This window comes from Pseudophryne corroboree, chromosome 3 (genome assembly GCF_028390025.1).
Source record: "Pseudophryne corroboree isolate aPseCor3 chromosome 3, aPseCor3.hap2, whole genome shotgun sequence".
NCBI lineage: Eukaryota > Metazoa > Chordata > Amphibia > Anura > Myobatrachidae > Pseudophryne > Pseudophryne corroboree.
Window position 1 is genome coordinate 195500218 of NC_086446.1, and position 24873 is coordinate 195525090.

A 24873-nucleotide genomic window follows, 5' to 3' on the forward strand; every position below is an offset into this window, starting at 1 on the left:
AGGGATGCTTTTCGGTTAGTTTGGGGTGATTTGGAGCAAGTTTGGTCGGCCATGCGGCCGACATGTGGTGTCGGTTGTATGCCAAACATGTGTTTTCCCTCATATTTTAGCTCTGGTGTACCTCCTGAGTGTGCAGGGATGCTTTTCGGTTAGTTTGGGGTGATTTGGAGCAAGTTTGGTCGGCCATGCGGCCGACATGTGGTGTCGGTTGTATGCCAAACATGTGTTTTCCCTCATATTTTAGCTGTGGTGTACCTCCTGAGTGTGCAGGGATGCTTTTAGGCTAGTTTGGGTTGATTTGGAGCAAGTTTGGTCGGCCATGCGGCCGACATGTGGTGTCGGTTGTATGCCAAACATGTGTTTTCCCTCATATTTTAGCTCTGGTGTACCTCCTGAGTGTGCAGGGATGCTTTTCGGTTAGTTTGGGGTGATTTGGAGCAAGTTTGGTCGGCCATGCGGCCGACATGTGGTGTCGGTTGTATGCCAAACATGTGTTTTCCCTCATATTTTAGCTGTGGTGTACCTCCTGAGTGCGCAGGGATGATTTTCGGTTAGTTTGGGGTGATTTGGAGCAAGTTTGGTCGGCCATGCGGCCGACATGTGGTGTCGGTTGTATGCCAAACATGTGTTTTCCCTCATATTTTAGCTGTGGTGTACCTCCAGAGTGCGCAGGGATGATTTTCGGTTAGTTTGGGGTGATTTGGAGCAAGTTTGGTCGGCCATGCGGCCGACATGTGGTGTCGGTTGTATGCCAAACATGTGTTTTCCCTCATATTTTAGCTCTGGTGTACCTCCTGAGTGTGCAGGGATGCTTTTCGGTTAGTTTGGGGTGATTTGGAGCAAGTTTGGTCGGCCATGCGGCCGACATGTGGTGTCGGTTGTATGCCAAACATGTGTTTTCCCTCATATTTTAGCTCTGGTGTACCTCCTGAGTGTGCAGGGATGCTTTTTGGCTAGTTTGGGTTGATTTGGAGCAAGTTTGGTCGGCCATGCGGCCGACATGTGGTGTCGGTTGTATGCCAAACATGTGTTTTCCCTCATATTTTAGCTGTGGTGTACCTCCTGAGTGTGCAGGGATGCTTTTTGGCTAGTGTGTCAGCCATTTTGTGTGTCAGCCATTTTGTGTGTCAGCCATTTTGTGTGTGTCAGCCATTGTTGATTTCCAGTATGTGCAGGGATGCTTGTACAGGGGTTTTTTTTTTTTTTAAATGTATTTTTGTTTTGTGCTTTGGTCCTGCTTGAGAACTGGGGTCCCAGCAGCATGATGTGATTGCATTTAATTATATAATGTGTTACATTTTTAAATATATATAATTTTTTTATATTATTTTTGTCTTTTTAAAACAGAGATGTCCAGGGACAAGCAGCCCCGATCCCCCCTTCCCCCACCCACTCGGATCTATCCCTGCATAGCAACGAGGAGTGGGAGCCGACCCAGGAGGGGGATACGACCGACCAGGCATGCAGTGACCAGCCGCGGTCGTCAAGGGCCCATGAGAAGACTAAGAAAAAGCCTAATAGAAAGGTACTGACAACACCTGCAGACACAAATAGCATCCAACTTGACCCACCCTAGTTTGCGCACTGCCATGCACACCTACAGGTATATGTGCGCAATGCCAGGGATACTGACACTCACAGGTACATACCGATCTTATTAAATGCATGGTTTTTTTTTTTCAATCCCTAAAGGCAAGAAGCCAGCCAGAGGAGCAGTCGGAGGAGGAAGCCTCTGGTGAAGATGCAGGACCGAAAAAGCCGCGTGGACCCAGATACACTGAGGCGGAAAACTGTGCTCTAGTGGATGGCGTCGACAGGTCCTACGACGTTCTGTATGGACCAAGGGCACAGACCACAGCAGCTAGGACAAAGCGAAACATCTGGGATGCCATCGCGAGCCAAGTCACTGCAGTATCTGGAAACCGCCGGAGCAACAGAAACTGTATGAAGCGGTACAGTGATTGCCGCAGACAGACCAAAAAGAAGATGGGGATTCAGCGCCGACATGAGACCGCTACGGGAGGTGGACCGGCTCTCAATCTGAAGTGGCTACCCTGGGAGAATGTTATTAGAAGGCGCATGAACCCTGCCATGGTCGAAGGAGTTTGCGGAGGTGTGGACTCTAGCCGTCCTGCTGGCTTTCCCGAGAAGGAAGAACCGCCCAGAAGACGGAAGAAGGCGGGAGATAAGCAGTCCAAAAGGAGGCCTGATGGTAAGAATAAATTCAGATGAGCTGTATTAACGTAAAAATTGTTTTGTACTTGCTAATGTGATTTTTTTTTTTTCAGACAGGCCTGCCCAGAGGACATCACCAGCGCGCAGGACATCGCCAGCGCGCGGACCGACACCTGCGCAGCAGGCATCGACAGCAGCGCGCGGGCCGACACCTGCGCAGCAAGCATCAGGAGCGCGCAGATCTTCACCTGTGCGCCACAGATCGTCATCGCACAGTTTGTCACCTGTGCACCAGACGACGTCGGTGCACAGACTATCACCTGTGCGCCATACACCGTCGGCGACCACACCACAAGATGGGCGCCAAACTACAGCTCCTGCGCGTAGGTCATCACCAGATCGTCGTATCTCCAGGAGCTCTGGGACTGTGACTGAAGAGCCTCAAGACACAACCCTTGTGGACCCATCACCCGATCTGTTTGAGTCTACAGGGTTAACAGACGAGACTTTTCTTGGGTTTGAGGACAGCCGTGCAGACGTATCCAGCCAGACCCTTGAAAAGTCTTCAGATACGAGGACAAGTGAAGCTCCTGGAGCAGCGGCACCACAGGATGGAGAAGGTTTGTATTTAATTTTTGGGGGTGTGGGGGGGGGGGGGGTGCAGCAGTTTTGTATAGTTTATTAACTTAAACAAATTTATTTTGCAAACAGTGGTGCCACGGACCAGCAGCGGACTAGCTTCGGGAATTGGTTCCTACTTCAGGCCGGATCTCCTCCTACAGGAGTCGTCAGAGGATGATGAGGTGGAAGTGCAGCAGGCTGCAGTTGCTACATCCCTGTGTGAGTAAATAGAATTGTGAGCCTTCAAACAAATGTATGATGAATGTGTATAATATTTTCTAATTTTCTTTTCAGCTGCCCAAATGCAAGTGGTGGCAGACGTCCAGGAAGGGCAGAATCCCTCAACTGTTCAGAGGGTTCACACCCTGGCATCGGAGATTACTTCCCGCCAGGATACGTACACAAATGTCGTTGGAAGCAGACTGGACAACATTGAGAGGACAATGAAGAAGATGTCAAACAGTCTGCTTGAAATGCAGAAGGCTCTTGCCGACAGCACGGCCACAATGCTAAAGGTCAGAATGCAAGATCATAGGGAGAATATGGACGTCCTTCACATTCTGGCCGAATCCATGGGCCGGCTCGTGGAGAACACAACATGTCTGGCACACAGCAATACCAACATGTCGGAGAGCCATCGACAATCCTCATCCAGCCAACAGCTCATCGCAACCACACTGCAGATGATCTATGACAAGCTCCCAGAACCAGCTCATCAACACGCTGGTGATCCACCATTTCCGCCGTCACAAGCCACAAGGACGCCTCGTACCCTTCCTCAACTACCATCCCAGTACAGACAGTCACAGATGTACCAGGGATATACAGGGATGTACTCCACCCACCAGATGCCTCCACCACCGGCCGCCACATCTACAGCCGCATGGGCACAGAGGCACAGTCAACGCACTACCCAGCCTCCCAGGACATCGACACCCCACCCTCAGGAGGAACACCAGGATCCGGACAGACTTCCACCATAAGCCCGGTCGTATTTTTTTATTTACTTCTATGTTTTTCATGTATCCCTTTCTTCCCCTCCCATTAGTTTGTTTTTTTTCTTACTATTGTTTTTTCTTTGTTGGGCTTCCCCACCCGTGACCGGGTACTACCAAGGAGCTTTGTGTAGGCATACATGCGCGGGCATGTATGCGGGCGCGTGTGGTAACGGATGAAAGCTCCTTGTGGCTACATGTATGATGGGCCAAAGAGCAATTCTGATACCACTCTTTTACCCAAAAAATCCTTTTTGTAATGGTGTACAATAGTGTGAATTTACTATTCACTAGTGTGTGTTTTTTGCTTATTCATAGGATTGGGTGGAAAATTGAAGTGGACGGCACAAGTTCGTGTTGTGCGTACCAAGGTGAGTAGAGCAATGTTTCAATGTATATATTCTAGAAACTTTGGACCGCCTGCCTTTGTGGAACCACACAGTCCAGCAATGGGTCATGCTGGACTGTGTGGTTCCACAAATGTTAGCGTGTCAAAGTGCTGACCACTGACGCCACTATTCCACTTTGGACCGCCTGCCTTTGTGGAACCACACAGTCCAGCAATGGGTCATGCTGGGCTGTGTGGTTCCACAAATGTTAGCGTGTCAAAGTGCTGACCACTGACGCCACTATTCCACTTTGGACCGCCTGCCTTTGTGGAACCACACAGTCCAGCAATGGGTCATGCTGGGCTGTGTGGTTCCAAAATTTTAGCGTGTCAAAGTGCTGACCACTGACGCCACTATTCCACTTTGGACCGCCTGCCTTTGTGGAACCACACAGCCCAGCAATGGGTCATGCTGGGCTGTGTGGTTCCACAAATGTTCTTGGGAAAGAAATGAACATGACTTTAGTGTCTTTACTTAATATACTTTTTTTCTTTTCCCCACAGATATCTATCTACACAAGAAAAGAATATAAAGAATAACAAACTACTTTTTTGTTTTATTACCTTTCAATTTTTATTTCAATAATCAAATACAAATTTTCTTCAATACATTTTTAAAAAGAGAAGTTTTCTGTGGTTTTTATTAAAAATATTTGATATGAAGTTGAATTGTACACAAGTAGGTCGCACATGGAACTAGAGATGAGCGGGTTCGGTTCCTCGGAATCCGAACCCCCCCGAACTTCAGCCTTTTTACACGGGTCCGAGGCAGACTCGGATCTTCCCGCCTTGCTCGGTTAACCCGAGCGCGCCCGAACGTCATCATCCCGCTGTCGGATTCTCGCGAGGCTCGTATTCTATCGCGAGACTCGGATTCTATATAAGGAGCCGCGCGTCGCCGCCATTTTCACACGTGCATTGAGATTGATAGGGAGAGGACGTGGCTGGCGTCCTCTCCGTTAGAATAAATAGAGACACTTGAGTTGATTTACTATTAACTTAGTAATTTTGGGGAGCATTAGGAGTACTCAGAGTGCAGAGTTTTGCTGATAGTTACTAGTGACCACCACCAGTTTTATTTATTATTTAATATAATCCGTTCTCTGCCTGAAAAAAAAACGATACACAGTCACATACCATATCTGTGCTCAGCCTCAGTGTGCTGCATGATAATATCATCTATGTATATCTGACTGTGCTGAGTGCTCACTGCTCACACAGCTGAATTGTGGGGGAGACTGGGGTGCAGTTATAGCAGGAGTACAGTGCACACTTTTGCTGCCAGTGTGACTGACCAGTGACCACCAGTATATTGTCTGCCTGAAAAAGTTAAACACTCCAGTGGTGTTTTTTTTTTTTATTCTATAAACGCATTCTGCTGACAGTGTCCAGCAGGTCCGTCATTCATTATATTATATAAATATTTACCTGCAGTAGTGTTATATTTTTTTTGTTCATCTCTATCATCTTTATCATCTCTATATTAGCAGACGCAGTACGGTAGTCCACGGCTGTGGCTACCTCTGTGTCGTCAGTGCTCGTCCATAATTGTATACCTACCTGTGGTGGGTTTTTTTTTTCTATCTTCTTCATACTAGTAGTTTAGGAGTCTGCTGACAGTGTCCAGCAGGTCCGTCATTATATTATATATACCTGCAGTAGTGATATATATATATTTTTTGTATCATTATCATCTCTATACTAGCAGACGCAGTACGGTAGTCCACGGCTGTAGCTACCTCTGTGTCGTCAGTGCTCGTCCATAATTGTATACCTACCTGTGGTGGGTTTTTTTTTTCTATCTTCTTCATACTAGTAGTTTAGGAGTCTGCTGACAGTGTCCAGCAGGTCCGTCATTATATTATATATACCTGCAGTAGTGATATATATATATTTTTTATATCATTATCATCTCTATACTAGCAGACGCAGTACGGTAGTCCACGGCTGTAGCTACCTCTGTGTCGTCAGTGCTCGTCCATAATTGTATACCTACCTGTGGTGGGTTTTTTTTTTCTATCTTCTTCATACTAGTAGTTTAGGAGTCTGCTGACAGTGTCCAGCAGGTCCGTCATTATATTATATATACCTGCAGTAGTGATATATATATATTTTTTATATCATTGTCATCTCTATACTAGCAGACGCAGTACGGTAGTCCACGGCTGTAGCTACCTCTGTGTCGTCAGTGCTCGTCCATAATTGTATACCTACCTGTGGTGGGGTTTTTTTTTTCTATCTTCTTCATACTAGTAGTTTAGGAGTCTGCTGACAGTGTCCAGCAGGTCCGTCATTATATTATATATTCCTGCAGTAGTGATATATATATATTTTTTATATCATTATCATCTCTATACTAGCAGACGCAGTACGGTAGTCCACGGCTGTAGCTACCTCTGTGTCGTCAGTGCTCGTCCATAATTGTATACCTACCTGTGGTGGGTTTTTTTTTTCTATCTTCTTCATACTAGTAGTTTAGGAGTCTGCTGACAGTGTCCAGCAGGTCCGTCATTATATTATATATACCTGCAGTAGTGATATATATATATATATTTTTTATATCATTATCATCTCTATAATAGCAGACGCAGTACGGTAGTTCACGGCTGTAGCTACCTCTGTGTCGTCAGTGCTCGTCCATAATTGTATACCTACCTGTGGTGGGTTTTTTTTTTCTATCTTCTTCATACTAGTAGTTTAGGAATCTGCTGACAGTGTCCAGCAGGTCCGTCATTATATTATATATACCTGCAGTAGTGATATATATATATATTTTTTATATCATTGTCATCTCTATACTAGCAGACGCAGTACGGTAGTCCACGGCTGTAGCTACCTCTGTGTCGTCAGTGCTCGTACATAATTGTGTACCTACCTGTGGTGGGTTTTTTTTTTCTATCTTCTTCATACTAGTAGTTTAGGAGTCTGCTGACAGTGTCCAGCAGGTCCGTCATTATATTATATATACCTGCAGTAGTGATATATATATATTTTTTATATCATTATCATCTCTATACTAGCAGACGCAGTACGGTAGTCCACGGCTGTAGCTACCTCTGTGTCGTCAGTGCTCGTCCATAATTGTATACCTACCTGTGGTGGGTTTTTTTTTTTCTATCTTCTTCATACTAGTAGTTTAGGAGTCTGCTGACAGTGTCCAGCAGGTCCGTCATTATATTATATATACCTGCAGTAGTGATATATATATATTTTTTATATCATTGTCATCTCTATACTAGCAGACGCAGTACGGTAGTCCACGGCTGTAGCTACCTCTGTGTCGTCAGTGCTCGTCCATAATTGTATACCTACCTGTGGTGGGGTTTTTTTTTCTATCTTCTTCATACTAGTAGTTTAGGAGTCTGCTGACAGTGTCCAGCAGGTCCGTCATTATATTATATATACCTGCAGTAGTGATATATATATATATTTTTTATATCATTATCATCTCTATACTAGCAGACGCAGTACGGTAGTCCACGGCTGTAGCTACCTCTGTGTCGTCAGTGCTCGTCCATAATTGTATACCTACCTGTGGTGGTTTTTTTTTTTCTATCTTCTTCATACTAGTAGTTTAGGAGTCTGCTGACAGTGTCCAGCAGGTCCGTCATTATATTATATATACCTGCAGTAGTGATATATATATATTTTTTATATCATTGTCATCTCTATACTAGCAGACGCAGTACGGTAGTCCACGGCTGTAGCTACCTCTGTGTCGTCAGTGCTCGTCCATAATTGTATACCTACCTGTGGTGGGGTTTTTTTTTCTATCTTCTTCATACTAGTAGTTTAGGAGTCTGCTGACAGTGTCCAGCAGGTCCGTCATTATATTATATATACCTGCAGTAGTGATATATATATATATTTTTTATATCATTATCATCTCTATACTAGCAGACGCAGTACGGTAATCCACGGCTGTAGCTACCTCTGTGTCGTCAGTGCTCGTCCATAATTGTATACCTACCTGTGGTGGTTTTTTTTTTCTATCTTCTTCATACTAGTAGTTTAGGAGTCTGCTGACAGTGTCCAGCAGGTCCGTCATTATATTATATATACCTGCAGTAGTGATATATATATATTTTTTATATCATTATCATCTCTATACTAGCAGACGCAGTACGGTAGTCCACGGCTGTAGCTACCTCTGTGTCGTCAGTGCTCGTCCATAATTGTATACCTACCTGTGGTGGGGTTTTTTTTTCTATCTTCTTCATACTAGTAGTTTAGGAGTCTGCTGACAGTGTCCAGCAGGTCCGTCATTATATTATATATACCTGCAGTAGTGATATATATATATTTTTTATATCATTATCATCTCTATACTAGCAGACGCAGTACGGTAGTCCACGGCTGTAGCTACCTCTGTGTCGTCAGTCACTCGTCATCCATAAGTATACTAGTATCCATCCATCTCCATTGTTTACCTGAGGTGCCTTTTAGTTGTGCCTATTAAAATATGGAGAACAAAAATGTTGAGGTTCCAAAAATAGGGAAAGATCAAGATCCACTTCCACCTCGTGCTGAAGCTGCTGCCACTAGTCATGGCCGAGACGATGAAATTCCATCAACGTCGTCTGCCAAGGCCGATGCCCAATGTCATAGTACAGAGCATGTAAAATCCAAAACACAAAATATCAGTAAAAAAAGGACTCAAAAATCTAAAATAAAATCGTCGGAGGAGAAGCGTAAACTTGCCAATATGCCATTTACCACACGGAGTGGCAAGGAACGGCTGAGGCCCTGGCCTATGTTCATGGCTAGTGGTTCAGCTTCACATGAGGATGGAAGCACTCAGCCTCTCGCTAGAAAAATGAAAAGACTTAAGCTGGCAAAAGCACAGCAAAGAACTGTGCGTTCTTCGAAATCACAAATCCACAAGGAGAGTCCAATTGTGTCGGTTGCGATGCCTGACCTTCCCAACACTGGACGTGAAGAGCATGCGCCTTCCACCATTTGCACGCATCCTGCAAGTGCTGGAAGGAGCACCCGCAGTCCAGTTCCTGATAGTCAGATTGAAGATGTCAGTGTTGAAGTACACCAGGATGAGGAGGATATGGGTGTTGCTGGCGCTGGGGAGGAAATTGACAAGGAGGATTCTGATGGTGAGGTGGTTTGTTTAAGTCAGGCACCCGGGGAGACACCTGTTGTCCGTGGGAGGAATATGGCCATTGACATGCCTGGTGAAAATACCAAAAAAATCAGCTCTTCGGCGTGGAAGTATTTCAACAGAAATGCGGACAACAGGTGTCAAGCCGTGTGTTGCCTTTGTCAAGCTGTAATAAGTAGGGGTAAGGACGTTAACCACCTCGGAACATCCTCCCTTATACGTCACCTGCAGCGCATTCATCATAAGTCAGTGACAAGTTCAAAAACTTTGGGCGACAGCGGAAGCAGTCCACTGACCAGTAAATCCCTTCCTCTTGTAACCAAGCTCACGCAAACCACCCCACCAACTCCCTCAGTGTCAATTTCCTCCTTCCCCAGGAATGCCAATAGTCCTGCAGGCCATGTCACTGGCAATTCTGACGAGTCCTCTCCTGCCTGGTATTCCTCCGATGCATCCTTGAGTGTAACGCCTACTGCTGCTGGCGCTGCTGTTGTTGCTGCTGGGAGTCGATGGTCATCCCAGAGGGGAAGTCGTAAGACCACTTTTACTACTTCCACCAAGCAATTGACTGTTCAACAGTCTTTTGCGAGGAAGATGAAATATCACAGCAGTCATCCTGCTGCAAAGCGGATAACTGAGGCCTTGGCATCCTGGGCGGTGAGAAACGTGGTTCCGGTATCCATCATTACTGCAGAGCCAACTATAGACTTGTTTGAGGTACTGTGTCCCCGGTACCAAATACCATCTAGGTTCCATTTCTCTAGGCAGGCGATACCGAAAATGTACACAGACCTCAGAAAAAGACTCACCAGTGTCCTAAAAAATGCAGTTGTACCCAATGTCCACTTAACCACGGACATGTGGACAAGTGGAGCAGGGCAGACTCAGGACTATATGACTGTGACAGCCCACTGGGTAGATGTATTGACTCCCGCCGCAAGAACAGCAGCGGCGGCACCAGTAGCAGCATCTCGCAAACGCCAACTCTTTCCTAGGCAGGCTACGCTTTGTATCACCGCTTTCCAGAATACGCACACAGCTGAAAACCTCTTACGGCAACTGAGGAAGATCATCGCAGAATGGCTTACTCCAATTGGACTCTCCTGTGGATTTGTGGCATCGGACAACGCCAGCAATATTGTGTGTGCATTAAATCTGGGCAAATTCCAGCACGTCCCATGTTTTGCACATACCTTGAATTTGGTGGTGCAGAATTATTTAAAAAACGACAGGGGCGTGCAAGAGATGCTGTCGGTGGCCAGAAGAATTGCGGGACACTTTCGGCGTACAGGCACCACGTACAGAAGACTGGAGCAACACCAAAAACGCCTGAACCTGCCCTGCCATCATCTGAAGCAAGAAGTGGTAACGAGGTGGAATTCAACCCTCTATATGCTTCAGAGGTTGGAGGAGCAGCAAAATGCCATTCAAGCCTATACAACTGACCACGATATAGGAGGTGGAATGCACCTGTCTCAAGCGCAGTGGAGAATGATTTCAACGTTGTGCAAGGTTCTGCAACCTTTTGAACTTGCCACACGTGAAGTCAGTTCAGACACTGCCAGCCTGAGTCAGGTCATTCCCCTCATCAGGCTTTTGCAGAAGAAGCTGGAGACATTGAAGGAGGAGCTAACACTGAGCGATTCCGCTAGGCATGTGGGACTTGTGGATGGAGCCCTTAATTCGCTTAACAAGGATTCACGGGTGGTCAATCTGTTGAAATCAGAGCACTACATTTTGGCCACTGTGCTCGATCCTAGATTTAAAACCTACCTTGTATCTCTCTTTCCGGCATACACAAGTCTGCTGGGGTTCAAAGAACTGCTGGTGACAAAATTGTCAAGTCAAGCGGAACGCGACCTGTCAACATCTCCTCCTTCACATTCTCCCGCAACTGGGGGTGCGAGGAAAAGGCTCAGAATTCCGAGCCCACCCGCTGGCGGTGATGCAGGGCAGTCTGGAGCGACTGCTGATGCTGACATCTGGTCCGGACTGAAGGACCTGCCATCGATTACGGACATGTCGTCTACTGTCACTGCATATGATTCTCTCACCATTGAAAGAATGGTGGAGGATTATATGAGTGACCGCATCCAAGTAGGCACGTCAGACAGTCCGTACGTATACTGGCAGGAAAAAGAGGCAATTTGGAGGCCCTTGCACAAACTGGCTTAATTCTACCTAAGTTGCCCTCCCACAAGTGTGTACTCCGAAAGAGTGTTTAGTGCCGCCGCTCACCTTGTCAGCAATCGGCGTACGAGGTTACTTCCAGAAAATGTGGAGAAGATGATGTTCATTAAAATGAATTATAATCAATTCCTCCATGGAGACATTCACCAGCAGCAATTGCCTCCACAAAGTACACAGGGAGCTGTGATGGTGGATTCCAGTGGGGACGAATTGATAATCTGTGAGGAGGGGGATGTACACGGTGATGAATCGGAGGATGATGATGAGGTGGACATCTTGCCTCTGTAGAGCCAGTTTGTGCAAGGAGAGATTAATTGCTTCTTTTTTGGTGAGGGTCCAAACCAACCCGTCATTTCAGTCACAGTCGTGTGGCAGACCCTGTCACTGAAATGATGGGTTAATTAAAGTGTGCATGTCCTGTTTATACAACATAAGGGTGGGTGGGAGGGCCCAAGGATAATTCCATCTTGCACCTCTTTTTTCTTTCATTTTTCTTTGCGTCATGTGCTGTTTGGGGAGTGTTTTTTCGAAGGGCCATCCTGCGTGACACTGCAGTGCCACTCCTAGATGGGCCAGGTGTTTGTGTCGGCCACTAGGGTCGCTTATCTTAGTCACACAGCTACCTCATTGCGCCTCTTTTTTTTCTTCTTTGCGTCATGTGCTGTTTGGGGAGTATTTTTTGGAAGGGCCATCCTGCGTGACACTGCAGTGCCACTCCTAGATGGGCCAGGTGTTTGTGTCGGCCACTAGGGTCACTTATCTTAGTCACACAGCTACCTTATTGCGCCTCTTTTTTTTCTTCTTTGCGTCATGTGCTGTTTGGGGAGTATTTTTTGGAAGGGCCATCCGGCCTGACACTGCAGTGCCACTCCTAGATGGGCCAGGTGTTTGTGTCGGCCACTAGGGTCGCTTAGCTTACTCACACAGCTACCTCATTGCGCCTCTTTTTTTCTTTGCATCATGTGCTGTTTGGGGAGTGTTTTTTGGAAGGGCCATCCTGCGTGACATTGCAGTGCCACTCCTAGATGGGCCAGGTGTTTGTGTCGGCCACTTGGGTCGCTGAGCTTAGTCACACAGCTACCTCATTGCGCCTCTTTTTTTCTTTGCGTCATGTGCTGTTTGGGGAGTGTTTTTTGGAAGGGCCATCCTGCGTGACACTGCAGTGCCACTCCTAGATGGGCCAGGTGTTTGTGTCGGCCACTTGGGTCGCTGAGCTTAGTCATCCAGCGACCTCGGTGCAAATTTTTGGACTAAAAATAATATTGTGAGGTGTGAGGTGTTCAGAATAGACTGAAAATGAGTGGAAATTATGGTTATTGAGGTTAATAATACTTTGGGATCAAAATGACCCCCAAATTCTATGATTTAAGCTGTTTTTTTAGGGTTTTTTGAAAAAAACACCCGAATCCAAAACACACCCGAATCCGACAAAAAAAATTCGGTGAGGTTTTGCCAAAACGCGTTCGAACCCAAAACACGGCCACGGAACCGAACCCAAAACCAAAACACAAAACCCGAAAAATTTCCGGTGCACATCTCTACATGGAACATCAGGGGAACTGTGTTGTCTCTTCACATCCATGCCACTTGGGAAGGAAACACCGCAAGACCTGTGGAAGAGAACAGTATGAGGTTCCAGCTATTGGTAAAGTGTCACCCTGGTACTGAAAAGAAGAGGTACAATCAACACGACACAAGCAGGTTACAGTGGGCCCAAATGCAATCCTCCGGCACTTGCGTCACTACACATCCAAACATTCCCTTGACCAGTATTGGTGTATCAGGGCATGATTGGATGTGCAGTTTGGCAAATGCCGGAGGGCTGCACTTTGGACATGTCGGGGTGACTTGGACAAGAGGCAGTTTAGGGAAATACATCTCACCTGAGGGCGGGTTGTCTGCTACATGGCGGAGGGTCAGGTCCACATTACAAGTAGGTCGCCCATGGAACATCAGGGGAACTGTGTGTCTCTTCACATCCATGCCACTTGGGAAGGAAACACCGCAAGACCTGTGGAAGAGAACAGTATGAGGTTCCAGCTATTGGTAAAGTGTCACCCTGGTACTGAAAAGAAGAGGTACAATCAACACGACACAAGCAGGTTACAGTGGGCCCAAATGCAATCCCCCGTCACTTGCGTCACTACACATCCAAACATTCCCTTGACCAGTATTGGTGTATCAGGGAATGATTGGATGTGCAGTTTTGCTAATGCCGGAGGGCTGCACTTTGGACATGTCGGGGTGACTTGGACAAGAGGGAGTTTAGGGAAATACATCTCACCTGAGGGCGGGTTGTCTGCTACATGGCGGAGGGTCAGGTCCACATCACAAGTAGGTCGCCCATGGAACATCAGGGGAACTGTGTGTCTCTTCACATCCACGCCACTTGGGAAGGAAACACCGCAAGACCTGTGGAAGACAACAGTATGAGGTTCCAGCTATTGGTAAAGTGTCACCCTGGTACTGAAAAGAAGAGGTACAATCAACACGACACAAGCAGGTTACAGTGGGCCCAAATGCAATCCTCCGGCACTTGCGTCACTACACATCCAAACATTCCCTTGACCAGTATTGGTGTATCAGGGCATGATTGGATGTGCAGTTTGGCAAATGCCGGAGGGCTGCACTTTGGACATGTCGGGGTGACTTGGACAAGAGGGAGTTTAGGGAAATACAACTCACCTGAGGGCGGGTTGTCTGCTACATGGCGGAGGGTCAGGTCCACATCACAAGTAGGTCGCCCATGGAACATCAGGGGAACTGTGTGTCTCTTCACATCCACGCCACTTGGGAAGGAAACACCGCAAGACCTGTGGAAGAGAACAGTATGAGGTTCCAGCTAATGGTAAAGTGTCACCCTGGTACTGAAAAGAAGAGGTACAATCAACACGACACAAGCAGGTTACAGTGGGCCCAAATGCAATCCTCCGGCACTTGCGTCACTACACATCCAAACATTCCCGGACAAGCAATGCTGTATCAGGGCATGATTGGATGTGCAGTTTTGCAAATGCCGGAGGGCTGCACTTTGGACATGCCGGGGTGATTTTGGAAAAGAGGGAGTTTAGGGAAATACATCTCACCTGAGGGAGGTTGTCTGCTACATGGCGGAGGGTCAGGTCCACATCACAAGTAGGTCGCCCATGGTAGAGTTGGATAAAATGGTCCAAAATTTGCAGCAAACCAACAACAGGAGAAAACAGGGGGTAACGATTCGTCAACAGGACAAAACAGGCCTGGGAATGCACATCAACAGGACGTAAAACTCTGAAATACATAAATAAAGAAGTTTTTTTAGAATATTACAATGTCAGTTTACACAATAATACAAATGTTATAAGTATACTCACAGGCAACCGAAAAAAAGTTTTGTATCACTGTCCGCCGGGAATCATCTCCTTCATCCATACCCACCGGTACAGCAGAAGAACGGTTCCCGCGTCGGAAAGCACTGCGACGAAGAGTCACCGGCAAACGGTTTGCGACACATATGTTGTGTAAAATACAAGTACAACATGCATTTACCATGCCGCAAACCTTCGCCGGTGAGTACAAAAGAGCACCGCCAGAAGTGTCTAAACATCGAAACCGGCTTTTAAGTACACCGAAGGCACGTTCAATTATTTGCCTCGATGCAATGTGTGTCTCTTGGTAACGTTTTTCTGCTCTACCAACAGGATTAGACAATGGGGACAAGAGCCACGATTTGTTTGGATAACCCGCATCACCTATATAGAAAAGGACAAAAATGGTAGTTTATCTTAAAAAATAATAAAAAAATAATAAAATAATATAAAATAAAAACAATTTAAATACATACCTAACAGCCAGCCACCAGGCATGTTTCCTGTTTCGAACTTGTCAAACAGCGATGACTGGCTTAGGATGAAGGAGTCGTGAGACGATCCAGGAAATCCCACAAAAATGTTCAAAAATCTCATGTTGACATCACAGACCGCCTGTACATTCAGGGAATGGAAATGTTTTCGGTTCCGAAAACATTCTTCTGAATTCCGTGGCGGTCTGATCTGCACGTGGGTACAGTCAATCGCGCCCAGCACATTGGGAAATTTGTAAATGGTGAAAAAGCCTAATTTGATCTCACGACATTCGCTGTCCGTCTCTGGAAATGTGATGTACTGGATCGTCAATTTGCGGAAAGCCCTAATGACCTGGGCTATACAGCGCGACAGTGTTGACTGTGAAAAACCGCATGTTTGAGACAGTGTAGGCTGGAATGTGCCTGACGCCAAAAAATGTAACGTACCCAGCAGTTTCTGGAAACCGCTGACTGCACGGTTGGACCGTGCCCGAGGTTCCAGGTCGGCCTCCAACAGAGCGTACAGCGAATATATGTCGCGAGTCGATAAGCGATAATTTTGTATCACCTCGAACTCGCTGAGATCCTCCAGTTCACGCCTAGTGCGATACTGGCGTGGACGTGGAAATGAAACCCGCAATACTGGCTCACCCAATGCAGACATTTGCTGATCTTGATCCTGATGTTCACCAGCACTCTCTTCCTCCATGCTTGCAGCCAGCATGAACATCACAATCTGGTCAGAGAATGGCTCCATTATTGTAGTCAATACAAAAATAGGAATGTGTTTTAAAACGCAGGAATTTTCCTAAAAAAACCGATTCCACAACAGAGCTGACTGTAATGGCTCCTTCTCCCTGAATGTCTCACACCGGGAGTGAGGAGGAGGTGCTTTGCAGAAGTGTATCCTGGGTAAAACTGTGGAATCATGGGTACATTTCCCTCAGGAGAGTGAAGAAAAAAATATTATTTTAAAAAATCAATTAAATAATACTTGTGCCTCCAAAAAAGACAAACCAAGTACCTAATCCCTCCTAATATAAATAGATATGCTATTACCAAAAAAAAAAAAACACCAAAAAAAAAAGTGTTTTAATTTTTTTTTATTAGTTTCACCCACCAAAGTGTGGCGGGTTGAAAATGTCGAATTTGCTGTCTAAAAGCACTGTTGTCGAATTTCCAAACTTCCATTGAATAGACTTTGGTCGAATTGCAGCATTTGTACCATTGCAAAAAAAGTCGAATTTGACAAAAGTCGAATTTCCAAAAGTCGAATTTTGAATGTCCGTTTTTTGGCGTAAAGTACTGGATTGCATTGGCGAATTATTATTTTTTGGCGAAAAAGTCCCGAAATTCGACAATTTCAGGAATTCGACCGCAATTGCATATACCCCATAATGTCCCTTACGCATATGCCACACATTATTAATGCCCTTATACACATAATGACACACATAATGTTCCTTACACATAAGCCACACATTATTAATACCCTTATACACATAATGACACATATGTTGCACATTAATGCATTTATACACATGACACATACTGCCCCTTACACATATGCCAGACACTATTGCACAACCAAACCCCCCACACACAGCACCCACACTGCTGCTAACACTGTAACCTTGCCTCTGCTTGCATACAGATTTGTCTTAATACATCTTGCCTCAATACTCCATGCAGCAGGAGATGCATGGCGTGCGTCAGCTTGCAGAACCCGGTCAGCTCTGCTAACCTCAGGTGCGTTTTTTTCAAGAAATGCATTGCTATGTTACTAGGACACACAAGCAGCTTCTGCTGATTAAAATGATATGCAGCATGCCCATATTCTGTGTGTGACTGTGGCTGTATCTGCATACGAAATGCTACATTATAGTGATTTCCAGAAATACACTGTAACATAATATTTATATATGCATAATATTTCATATGCAGATACAACCGCAGTCACACACAGAATATAGGCATGCTGGATATCATTTTAATCAGCAGAAGCTGATTGTGCCCCTAGGCATTTGCCTAGTTTGCCTTTGCTTTGGGACGGCTCTTGTTGCAAACATGCTTTGTGCATCTTTACAAGCCTACATCAGTCACACCATTGAAGCTTTTACCAGCCCTACGCTAGGCCCAATAAAGCAATAATACCCAAATGCTCACTTTATGAAAGCAGTTTCCTAAAACACTAAAATGAGGTGTAATATGTAGGCATAAAAGGAACTGCTAAAAAATGCATGGGAATTCAGTGCTCATGATAATATCAATAAATAGTTTTTAAAGCAGCAATAAGTTAGCAAATAAAAAGAATAATCGAGTTTAAAAACAGATTAAGTCAAATACAGATAAAGATGTTTATAGATATCTTTTATATTTTTGTAAGATGCCTGCTACTTAATATAGAGGGGGCAGAGAATTTCTCTGTCATACCCTAAAAACTGCTGCTGTCTGTAACTCCATTCACCAGCTCTAAGCATTGAGCATGCTGTAGCTGTGATCCTTTGTGAGCTCACCTTGCCGATTACTTCACATGCACTGAAATGTGAATGCAGGGAGCTGACGGGACTGCACATACGGCTGTTGAATGTCACTCAAAGCAGTGAAAGTCTGATACCGCTGGTGACTGGGAGCATGCGCAGTAGATGTGATCTAACACTGCCCGATCGGATCTCCCTCCGATCGCAGCAGCCATCAGAGGGGTGATGGGTGGCCACTGAGCGGTCAATGGGACCGGCCAAGCAGTAACCGGTCCTGCGTCCCGGGGGCCCAATCCGCCCATACGTATGCTAGATATCCTGAGATTTACAAGTCTGCTGCTCAGGTGTACACCAATGTTTCTCAACCTTGGTCCTCAAGTACATTAACAGTCCAGGTTTTAAGGATAGCCATACTTGATCACAAAAATAAACTGAAGTACTAATTAAGCCACCTCTGTTCAAGTAAGGCTTTTCTTAAAGACTGAACTGTCAGTGTGTCTTGAGTACCGAGGTTGGGAAACACTGGTATAGACCAGTCATTCCCAAACTCGGTCCTCAAGGACCCCCAACAGTTCACATTTTCCAGATCACCTGTACTAATTACTCACTGACACATTTTTAAAGATCCACAGGTCAAGCTAACGATTTCACTTGTGATTCTGTGAGAAGACCTGGAAAATATACACTGTTGAGGGTCTTTGAGGACTGAATTTGAGAACCACTGGTGTAGACCAAAAAAATAAAAAATTAATTCAGTATTCTGAAGTAACCATTCACTTTCTGTAGCATACTATTTCACCTTACTACATTATCTAGCTAATATACTGTATACTGTAGCTTTGAAAATAAAGAAATACCAGAGCAGTCTTCAGTGCCCCATACATAGGTGATGTTTTCACAATCTCACTGAAATGTTTTTTTCAAAAATAGGCAAGTATGGAATTCCGTCAGGTCAAAAGTGAAATTATTTTCAAGAGCACTGAGCTGAGTTTGTTATCGAGGACACTATATAAATTGGTAAAGCTTAATACACTCTGCCAGACCATTTTATTTAGTATGTTTGGAGAGTGCAGTCTCCTTGTTTTTATTTTAATACTTGCTGTTCTACCCGTTCTTCGCACAGGAGTTTATGATTTTCATGGTTGTAAATATAAATGAGTGTTAAAAATTGGGTAAATCTATAGATACAGTATGTAAATTTATTTGAGACATCTTAATGTAAGTAAATATTAATCCATGGTTCTTGTCATTACCCAAGGGGCACCCGTAGCATACACTGCATAGTAAATAGTGACAGGACCATTTTTGTAGTTTATTAAATTCTACACACTGAAGGTGCAATCCAAATTCTGATTACGTCGTTTTCTTATTTCCCACCTGAAGAATACCTATGTTACTATAAATTTCAGCTTCCTAACATATTGGGAAGTGTGAGAATTAGTGATGAGTGAGTGAGTGAGTGAGTGAGTGAGTCAGTCAGTGAGTGAGGGAGTGAGGGCTTTTGCATTTTTTTAGTTTATTAAATTCTACACACTGGAGGTGAAATCCAAATTTTTATCCGATTGTCCACTTGGGCATTATCATCCATGCAACGCAAGCCATGCATCGGTAATAACGTCATTATATCAACCCTCTTTTCATAGCCTTAGGGAAGGTTTTTTTTTTAAATTCTGATTATGTAATTTTCATATTCCCCACCTGAAAAATACCTATGTTAAATTTCAGCTTCCTAACACATCGGGAAGTGAGAGAATTAGTGATGAGAGAGGGAGTGAGCGCTTTTGCATTTTTGTAGTCTATTAAATTCTACACACTGGAGGGGCAATTCAAATTTTGATCCAATTGTCCGTTTGGGCATTATCGTTCATGCAATGCAAGCCATGCATTGGTGATGATGTTGTTATGTCAACCCTCTTTTCATCCCCCAAGGGGAGATTTATTACAATTCTAATAATGCTGTTTTTCTATTTCCCACCTGAAGAATACCTACTGTATGTTAAATTTCAGCTACTTAACATATCAGGAAGTAAGAGAATTAGTGATGAGTGAGTGAGGGCTTTCGCAAATATACAGCAAAAACAACATATATAGTTTAATGTATCCAGTTATTTCAAACTACCCTTTGGTCCTAATGATACCCCTAATTCTTGAAACCAGCTTACTACTCAATGATTAACCCAAATTTAGTGAGAGCAACCAATCAGTTAATAACAGCCCAATTTCATCCATTAAAACTATAATATATATGGGGTGAAGTACTGTATAAGCTAAATTATATGTCAATTAAAGGTAACCTCATACTTAATTTTGTAACATTTATGTGCTATCATAATGTTACTATCAAAGCATCAGTACTTTTTTCTTGTAGTACCAGTTCAGGTGGACCTTACATTATGAAAATGATCCATTCATAAGTTTCAGTGCACAGTAAAGATGCATCATAAGCAAAAATATGCAACATCTTTTTTAAAGTCCAACATCTTTCAATATTCTCTAGAAGAATTTTATAATGAGGATGTGCCTGAATCTCTGTAAATATAAAAATAAGGTGTCTTCCCCTCTTTAAAAAATCATAATTAACTCTAGACAGCCTGGGCTGGTTGCCTCTAAGGCAGGGGGTCCACTGCAACAGTGGAAATTATTCCAAAGCTACTTACTGTAGGCTGCACAATCACACACTAATGAGGAAAGTCACAGGGGCTCATAGAGATTCATTGCAGGCATCTTCTCTTGATATCGGTTACTTGCTGGGTACGATAATTTTGAAATTATAAAATCTGTAAAATATAAAGCAGAAACTGATTGGCTGGTACTTTATCTCACGCAGTTTTATCTGTCATCGAGCTTTAATAAATACCCCCCTATATTAATGAATTTGGAACTTGCTACAACTTGTAACCAATTGATTGTTCCTCTTTAGCAGAAGGAACCAGCTCATGCTGATTATGCATTTTACTGTGTGTTTCTTGGGGCTAATTCAGACTGGATCTGCTGTTAAAATATTTTTTTTTAAATGTCCACATGATTCATAATATTAAATAGCTGTGTGATTCACGAAGAGGTATCAACTACTCCCAAAAAGAAAACCCAATAGAAAACCAGTGCTAATACATATATATGAATCTTTAATAAGTATTGGGATCCTGGCTTTTGGGATCCCAGTGGTCAGAATATCGACAGCGGCATCCCAAGGCATAGGATCCCAACACCTACAAAGTAAGAGGTCTAACCCGACCCCTCCAACCCTAACCCACCCTATCCCCAGCTTGACCCTAACCCTGCACGATCCCCTGCAACCTAACTCCCTCCATTGGTGACTAACCCTAACTCCGCATCACTGCAGCCTAAATCTAACCCTCCCACCCCCGAATCCTAACCTGAATCCTCACAGGTGGTTCCTAACCATAACCCTCTCTCCATGCAGCCTAACCCTGGGGTCAGTATTCTGACTGCCAGCATCCCGTATGCTGGAATGGTGACCGGATCCCAGATGAATATATTTGGATGTGTTTTGTCAAAACCTCCCTGAAATTTTTTTGGTCGGATTCGGGTGTTTTTTTACAAAAAACCCTCAAAAACAGCTTAAATCATAGAATTTGGAGGTCATTTTGATCCCATAGTAATATTAACCTCAATAACCATAATTTCCAATAATTTCCAGTCTATTCTGAGCACCTCACAATATTATTTTTAGTCCTAAAATTTGCACCGAGGTTGCTGGATGACTAAGCTAAGCGACCCAAGTGGCCGACACAAACACCTGGCCCATCTAGGAGTGGTACTGCAGTGTCAGACAGGATGGCACTTCAAAAAATAGTCCCCAAACAGCACATGATGCAAAGAAAAAAAGAGGTGCACCAAGCTCGCTGGATGGCTAAGCTAAGCGACCCTAGTGGCCGACAGAAACACCTGGCCCATCTAGGAGTGGCACTGCAGTGTCAGACAAGATGGCACTTCAAAAAATAGTCCCCAAACAGCACATGATGCAAAGAAAAAAAAGAGGTGCACCAAGGTCACTGGATGACTAAGCTAAGCGACCCAAGTGGCCGACACAAACACCTGGCCCATCTAGGACTGGCACTGCAGGGTCAGACAGGATGGCATTTCAAAAAATAGTCCCCAAACAGCACATAATGCAAAGAAAAAAAGAGGTGCACCTAGGTCTCTGGATGGCTAAGCTAAGCGACCCAAGTGGCCGACACAAACACCTGGTCCATCTAGGAGTGGCACTGCAGTGTCAGACAGGATGGCACTTCAAAAAATAGTCCCCAAACAGCACATGACGCAAAGATAAATTTATGAAAAAAGAGGTGCAAGATGGAATTGTCCTTGGGCCCTCCCACCCACCCTTATGTTGTATAAACAGGACATGCACACTTTAACAGACCCATCATTTCAGCGACAGAGTCTGCCACACGACTGTGACTGAAATGACTGGTTGGTTTGGGCCCCCACCAAAAAAGAAACAATCAATCTCTCCATGCACAAACTGGCTCTACAGAGGTAAGATGTCCACCTTTTCCTCATTGTCCGATTCCTCACCCCTTTCACTGTGTACATCCCCCTCCTCACAGATTATTAATTCGTCCCCACTGGAATCATCCATTTCAGGTCCCTGTGTACTTTCTGGAGGCAATTGCTGGTGAATGTCTCCACGGAGGAATTGATTATAATTCATTTTGATGAACATCATCTTCTCCACATTTTCTGGAAGTAACCTCATATGCCGATTGCTGACAAAGTGAGCGGCTGCACTAAACACTCTTTCAGAGTACACACTGGAGGGGGGGCATCTTAGGTAAAATAAAGCCAGTTTGTGCAAGGGCCTCCAAATTGCCTCTTTTTCCTGCCAGTATACATACGGACTGTCTGACGTGCCTACTTGGATGCGGTCACTCATATAATCCTCCACCATTCTTTCAATGGTGAGAGAATCATATGTAGTGACAGTAGATGACATGTCAGTAATCGTTGGCAGGTCCTTCAGTCCGGACCAGATGTCAGCACTCGCTCCAGACTGCCCTGCATCACCGCCAGCAGCTGGGTTCGGAATTCTTAGCCTTTTCCTCGCAGCCCCAGTTGCGGGAGAATGTGAAGGAGGAGCTGTTGACGGGTCACGTTCCGCTTGACTTGACAAGTGTCTTTGCACCTCTGCAGATTTGTGTCTGCCGGAAAGAGAGATACAACGTAGGCTTTAAACCTAGGATCGAGCACGGTGGCAAAATGTAGTGCTCTGATTTCAACAGATTGACCACCCGTGAATCCTGGTTAAGCAAATTAAGGGCTCCATCCACAAGTCCCACATGCCTAGCGGAATCGCTCCATTTTAGCCCCTCCTTCAATCTCTCCAGCTTCTTCTGCAAAAGCCTGATGAGGGGAATGACCTGACTCAGGCTGGCAGTGTCTGAACTGACTTCACGTGTGGCAAGTTCAAAGGGTTGCAGAACCTTGCACAATGTTGAAATCATTCTCCACTGCGCTTGAGTCAGGTGCATTCCCCCTCCTTTGCCTATATCGTAGGCAGAAGTATAGGCTTGAATGGCCTTTTGCTGCTCCTCCATCCTCTGAAGCATATAGAGGGTTGAATTCCACCTCGTTACCACCTCTTGCTTCAGATGATGGCGGGGCAGGTTCAGGAGTGTTTGCTGGTGCTCCAGTCTTTGGCATGCGGTGGCTGAATGCCGAAAGTGGCCTGCAATTCTTCGGGCAACCGACAGCATCTCTTGCACGCCCCTGTCATTTTTTTTTTAAATTCTGCACCACCAAATTCAATGTATGTGCAAAATATGGGACGTGCTGGAATTTGCCCACATGTAATGCACGCACAATATTGGTGGCGTTGTCCAATGTCACAAATCCCCAGGAGAGTCCAATTGGGGTAAGCCATTCTGCGATGATGTTCCTCAGTTTCCGTAAGAGGTTGTCAGCTGTGTGCCTCTTATGGAAAGCGGTGATTCAAAGCGTAGCCTGCCTATGAACGAGTTGGCATTTGCGAGATGCTGCTACTGGTGCCGCCGCTGCTGTTCTTGCTGCGGAAGGCAATACATCTACCCAGTGGGCTGTCACAGTCATATAGTCCTGAGTCTGCCCTGCTCCACTTGTCCACATGTCCGTGGTTAAGTGGACATTGGGTACAACTGCATTTTTTAGGACACTGGTGACTCTTTTTCTGAGGTCTGTGTACATTCTCGGTATCGCCTGCCTTGAGAAGTGGAACCTAGATGGTACTTGGTACCGGGGACACACTACCTCAATAAATTGTCTAATTCCCTGTGAATTAACGGTGGATACCGGACACACGTTTAACACCACCCAGGCTGCCAAGGCCTGAGTTATCTGCTTTGCAGCAGGATGACTGCTGTGATATTTCATCTTCCTCGCAAAGGACTGTTGGACAGTCAATTGCTTACTGGAAGTAGTACAAGTGGTTTTCCGACTTCCCCTCTGGGATGACGATCGACTCCCAGCAGCAACAACAGCAGCGCCAGCAGCAGTAGGCGTTACACTCAAGAATGCATCGGAGGAATCCCAGGCAGGAGAGGACTCGTCAGACTTGCCAGTGACATGGCCTGCAGGACTATTGGCTTTCCTGTCTAAGGAGAAAATTGACACTGAGAGAGTTGGTGGTGTTGTTTGCAGGAGCTTGGTTACAAGAGGAAGGGATTTAGTTGTCAGTGGACTGCTTCCGCTGTCACCCAAAGTTTTTGAACTTGTCAATGACTTCTGATGAATGCGCTCCAGGTGACGTATAAGGGAGGATGTTCCTAGGTGGTTAACGTACTTACCCCTACTTATTACAGCTTGACAAAGGCAACACAGTGCTTGACACCTGTTGTCCGCATTTCTGTTAAAATAATTCCACACCGAAGAGGTGATTTTTTTTGTAATTTGACCAGGCATGTCAATGGCCATATTCGTCCCACGGACAACAGGTGTCTCCCCGGGTGCCTGACTTAAACAAACCACCTCACCATCAGAATCCTCCTTGTCAATTTCCTCCTCAGCGCCAGCCACAGCCATATCCTCATCCTGGTGTACTTCAACAGTGACATCTTCAATTTGACTATCAGGAACTGGACTGCGGGTGC

The 24873-nt window shown here is 45.1% G+C and overlaps 1 protein-coding gene across 5 annotated transcripts in view; it reads left to right on the forward strand.

Annotated features, from left to right (window-relative positions):
- The window catches only part of LOC135055104 (pulmonary surfactant-associated protein D-like), a 56434-nt gene that overhangs the window by 13338 nt on the left and 18223 nt on the right, over positions 1-24873 (forward strand). For 2 of the 5 annotated variants that reach the window (XR_010243648.1, XR_010243650.1), the window contains exons 3-8: positions 1348-1525; positions 1693-2212; positions 2289-2795; positions 2887-3015; positions 3091-4162; positions 4684-4805. The exons of 2 other annotated variants lie outside the window; for them this stretch is intronic. The gene's annotated coding sequence lies outside the window, so the exon portion shown is untranslated. Of the gene's footprint in view, positions 1-1347; positions 1526-1692; positions 2213-2288; positions 2796-2886; positions 3016-3090; positions 4163-4683; positions 4806-24873 lie in introns of those variants that run through there. One more of the 5 variants, XR_010243649.1, reaches the window with a different exon arrangement.